Genomic DNA, 6,025 nt, shown 5'->3' with positions numbered 1-6,025 from the left:
GACGTTTTGACTTATGAAATATGAAGACAATAAACATACGATTAAGACAATATATGGTTTATCTGTGTTCGTCTACACATCTCATGTATTTTCATAAGAATAAAGTATATTTATAATGCAATGCTAATCGAAATAGCCTTTATCACTCTATAGAATACTATAAAATAATATAATTTCGGCCTCATTCTATGATATGAAACAACGTCAGATCACAAAAGGAAGTTATTTCAAACACTCGACTCTTACATTATGAAGTGAGCATTATATAAGTATATAAGCTCTGCAATTGCAGGAGTAAATTACAATATATATATTACATTTTAATCACTGACTGACAAATTTCTTTCCAGTCCATGCGTTACTTTGTCACTGCATGTCGCCAGTCACTGTACTGCTCAGTTTCTAGTAGGTGTTTCTTGTTCTGGTTGCCCTAGTAACAGTTGTGAACCTCTCTGCTGCTAAGATGTCATTCCATGTTGAGACAGAATCAGTTTTTATTTCAGTTTATTTGTAGAGCTGATCACAAACAAGCATATATATGCCAACAAATTTTAGTACAGAAAGCATCTTAGCAACCACATAGCAACACCCTGGCAACCATCCACAACACTTATGCACAGGCAGGCACCACAATTTTTCTTCAGGAAATGTTAGTCCCATTTTCTTGCTCAGATGTCAACAAACTCATCATTCCAGGCTGAATTGCTCATCCATGGTGATCTCAAACCTGTATTTTCCAGGAAGTGTGGAGGATAAGTCATGGTCCCTCATCTTCCACTTTCACACCTGAGTTGCGCTCTGCCCCAGGCATCTTCAACCTCAACTATTAGATAAAAGTTAGAAAATCCCAAGCATCAGCAAGAGAGCTCGCCGGGCCATGTCTATCACTTGATAAAGCCACATATCCACTGCATGTGAGGTCAGCATGAAATTGCTTGAATAAAGTTGTTTAGAATGGAATGCATTAGGACTTGCATGACTACTCATTATTTGTTACTAGTCAACTTCATTATGTTCATTATGCATCAATTCTGGCTTGGTATGTGAACACCGAACTTTAGAGGAATTTTCCTGAAGTCATAAGATCCACGTTAAGTCAACACAAACTAGACGGTACAATCCCTAGTCTGTATTCTTATTATACCAGTTATGCTGTTCTGTTATTTGGCTTCATAATTCACTGAGACGCTGCAGCATGAAATACTTTCATCATCCCAAAGAGTGCATAAATCAGCGCTAAATTAGCAGGGTGTATTTATCAAGAGGCTGCGGCGAGACTCTCTGGATGAGGCAGACAGAAAATGATCACCAGGACGCTACAAATTTCTCACCCCATGCCCTCTCGTTTGCATTTCATCCCACGCATGCTAATTATGTGGTATGTTAATTTTTTGTGATTTTTTTAATTGGCAATCAAGTTCCACAAAATGTGTTTTTTGTCTTTACCAAGTACCATCTTTATAATTAACTCACAGTTGTCTTCTTCTTCTATGTGAAATCTTGCCCATGGACGGATATGAACTTCTTCTAGTGTATGATGTGAAGAGAGTAAGATTGGATTACGAAAACTATTATGCTGAGTTTTGGGTGATTTTTCATGGAAGATTTGATCTCTTTTCTAAATTTAGTTAATCAGGCCCAGATAGAATCTGCAGGCATTTTTCTTCACAGATTTTAGGAGACAAACTGCAGAATTCTCTGGAATGGACTTAAAGAAGTATGAATTTTGTCATTTTTTTATTTTAAAGGGGTGGCTGATTATGATTTCACTTTTTAAACTTTAATTGGTGTATAATGTTGATGTTAGAGCATAAACAACAAATGCAAAGGGAGATTTTTCTTTTACAGAAATAGTTTTTAAGGACTAAACAAATGGCTGGTAGGGACTACAATGAGCTTCTTCCCAGGTTAACCCTAAATTTTACACTAACCCTAAAATTTACATAAACCCTGCCCCAGAGAACACACAACAAAGGGGGTGAGGCCATGTTGGGCTGCTTTAGAGAAGAGGAAGAGTTGTTGTAGTAGAGTGTTGTTACCATGCCGTCATTTTACGCTGGACTGCTTCACAAACGAGGGTCAATTCAACGTGGATTTGCACAAAAGATTAACATGACAGCACATGCTAGTCCATGAGTTGAATCAACTCCACAGCAACTACATAAATTTATCCACTAACCATTCAGAAACGTCCAGTTTCATTCTAAAAGTTGTAACTTCTTCCTGAATCTCTCCATCAGTGTCCAACTCCAGTTTAAACAATGTAAGGCTAAACACCGTTACTGACAATCCTCATTTTGGCTGCGTGAGATTCTCCAGCTTTGTTGTTGTTGAGCAACCTCTTTTGGAAAGCAGGCCAGGAGCAGCAGCTCATTTGCATTTAAAGGAACACACACAAAAATGGCGTGTTTTTGCTCACACCCAAATAGGGGCAAATTTGACAAGCTATAATAAATGATCTGTGGGGTATTTTGAGCTGAAACTTCATAGACACTTTCTGGGGACACCAGAGACTTAGGGTGCATTCACACTTAGGGTGCGTTTGGTTCGATTAAAACGAACCCTGGTGCGATTGCTCTGTTAGTGCGGTTCATTTGAGCATGTGTGCACACTGCCATCCGAATCCTGGTGCGCACCAAACAAGCGGACCAAGACCGCTGAAAAGATGGGTCTCGGTCCGCTTCCAAACGAACTCTGGTGTGGTTCGAATGATATATGAACGCAACACAGACCAAAGACATGTAATCGAACCAAAAACAGAAAGATGATACCCTAAAAATGACAGAATCCTCACACATATCGGTTTTTCGTCATAGTCGCGAGTTTACCCATCACAGGCATCAGACGCGCATCTCCCAAGCAGTAGATCGTTTGTGTGTAAGACGGATGGATTTCCGCCGCTGTTTTGACTCCTTTATACATTTTATAAGCTCTTCACGGGTTCCCAGCTGGCCAAAATACCATCATATGCAGGCTACACACACACAACAAGCGCATTTACCTCAGCACACAGCATTGTTTTGGATGGTCGGTAAGTTCCGTCTCAGAATTGGCAATACGTCATAAAATCCCTATGCCTTTAGGTTCGGTATCTTTTGGTTCGGTAATAAAATTGCCAATCTGAACACTAATCGGACCAGGACTAAATGTTTTTTTTTCTTCTTTGGTCCGTACCAAACAAACCGAACTACAAGTGTGAACGCACCCTTATATTACATCTTGTGAAAAGGGGCATTATAGGTCCTCTTTAAAATACTCTTATTTAAAGCTAAATATTGGAGAGCCAAGCCATTCATCCAGAAGTATGTTCTTCATTAAAGGCAGTACAAACTGTGACAGTAAGCAAATTTGGATGCAAAATATTAAAATGAACAATAAACATGCCCGCATGTGTTACAGGCTGTATAGAACTTGACACTCTTGATTCCTATAACCACATATCACAAATGTATTAAAAATATAACGTTAAATACAATCTGCATTATCAGCATACGCAGTATATTTGGGACATTCTGTCTGCATAGTTTGCAGTCTATTATGTGTTATTGTCAGGGGGGAAGAACTATGAAGCTAACTAGTGTTTTGTAGCTGGAAATAATAACAAGGCAGACTTTTTCAAAGCCAACAGATTTCAAAACAATGATCAAGAAAACTATTGAAAATATAATGAGGTTAAACCTGCCGGCCTGTTTACTAATCTAGTTTGTCACTCTGATAGAGAAAACTATAGTTGTTAATACTAACAACATTATGAAAACTGAACGTTTTGAAATGAAACTGCAATGCCGCTGGAAAATGAAACAGTAGCAGTTGTTGCAATGCCCATGAGGGCATCACACTCTGTTAACATCCTGAGAAAAACTGCAGAAAGCTTACACAGTGTCTCGTGTGTGTGTGTTTAGTGTCACAAATTCAAAAAGTTTTAATAAGGTCTCCAATTTGACCTCCGTCACCTCAAGCATATAACTGCATCCCACATAAATCCCAAGATCAAAGGTTCTTTTAAAGTTATTGACACCCTACTTAGTTCACAAATGAGAGTCACACCATGGGTAAATGGAAAACATTCTGAATTCCCAAGCATCCCTTCAAATGGCGTGGAATCAGTCCTGATTGCAGCTTCTGATTCCTGGGTTTTCGTCTCAGACTTCAAACCGTACCCGAGGCACCTGCTGTTCTCTGTATTGTTAATGCGTTGTCCTCAATCCCAGCATGCTCAGGAAGCAACATCTATTGCAACAGAACAGTGCAACATAAAAGTGGCGTTTCTTTTGACATTATTCATTATTAACAGCACTTGGTGGACTGCGGAACACATAACATGTCTTTATTGTGTGCGTGGGTGTGCATCTTTCATGTTTTATCACAAAGACGCCCTTACCATCAGACTTTTCTCTGTAATTACTTCTCGTGGGTTATCAGCACAAGCGGGTCAAGTCTCCAGTGAATGGGCTACGGCAACACAAGTCTGGACGAGTGGCGGTGGGAATCTAGGGCAAGTTGGAGCTTGATGTTGTGACTGACATCGCCTGGTTCAAAAGAAGGACTCCGGGAGCTATATATAGATTAATTATTGTTGCACAAAGACGTCCTTCTGGAGTGTTTGCAGATAAGATGTTTACAGACTAAAGAAGAAAGGAGGATGACAGGACTGTGTGCCATTCAGAATTGAATTAAGAATGCCTTAAATTCCTGAATTGGAATTGAGGCAGCAAACAGGATTCGAATTTGAATCTGCATACTGTATGTTTTCTGCTTTAAGTTTAATGGTTGAAATGCTATAAAATCTATCTATCTATCTATCTATCTATCTATCTATCTATCTATCTATCTATCTTTTCACCGGTTTCATCACTCCGCTTGAAGCGACTGCCATGGCAGCCAACCAAATCCACTGTATTTTTTACAAATACTACACTTGTTGTACCACAGACTGTAGTTTTAAGATTTTTTTAGGCGAGAATGTAGTTGTTCAGACCTGAAATATGTGACTTATATTTAATCATAGCGCCTATTTTACAAATTGTTTAGACATTTTCTGAGATGTGAGCTCCAGGCCGTCAGCGGCCGCTCAATGCTCGTGTACCCACCGAGAACAACTTCATCTCGGCCAGTGATTCAGGGATTTACCGCTGGCTCTTATAGTGGTTAAACATGAAATATAATTAATTTTGGGTACAAAAAATGGGCAATCTTTGGTCTTATTAATCTATTGTTACTGAGCAAATCGAATTGGGCTATGTTAAATTTTAAAATTATATTATATATATATATATATATATATATATATATATATGAGCAATTATTAATTAAAATGATTAATTTTATTATTTAATAATTTTATAAATACTTTTCATTTTCGAATAATGATTCATTATTTCATTGCAATGTAATGTAGGCATATAATATATAACATTTATATGACATAAATATTGACAAATTTTGGTGTTATTTATATTTATAATATCTTATAAATATTAATTTTAATAATTAGAATTATTATGTATTGTATGTATTTAATTTTAAAATATATAATTATAAACTATTATATATATTATATATTATTTACCTACTTATAAAGTTCCATGAAAACGGATGTGGCGGATATTTTGTGGCATGTAACAACATTAACACAGGCATCAAATAAAATCATATTTTAATTTTGACAAAGGTGTATTCATTTTAGGCAACATTGAACTTGAATATCTAGTCAATATTGTATTCTATGTAGGCATAATTATATAATTAATAATGTAATTCATTATTTTTTGTCACGAAACGTCCTTGTTGAATTTGAAGTAAATAAAATGAGTAAACAAATTCCTTTTCCTGTCATTTCATCTCAACTTCCTGTGGGGCGTGGCCAATTCGGTCCAAACTCACAACACTCTTAAATAAAAGGATTCATTTCTTAATTTCCCCAAGTTTAAAGGTGATAAAAATCAACAACAACACAAAACCCAGAAGAAACGTCTCCTGCAACTTTTCATTTCTTCACAGGGTGGGAGCGTCATTTGCGTACATG

This window comes from Ctenopharyngodon idella, chromosome 11 (assembly GCF_019924925.1).
Source record: "Ctenopharyngodon idella isolate HZGC_01 chromosome 11, HZGC01, whole genome shotgun sequence".
Classification (NCBI taxonomy): domain Eukaryota; kingdom Metazoa; phylum Chordata; class Actinopteri; order Cypriniformes; family Xenocyprididae; genus Ctenopharyngodon; species Ctenopharyngodon idella.
This window is presented reverse-complemented; position numbering follows the sequence as displayed.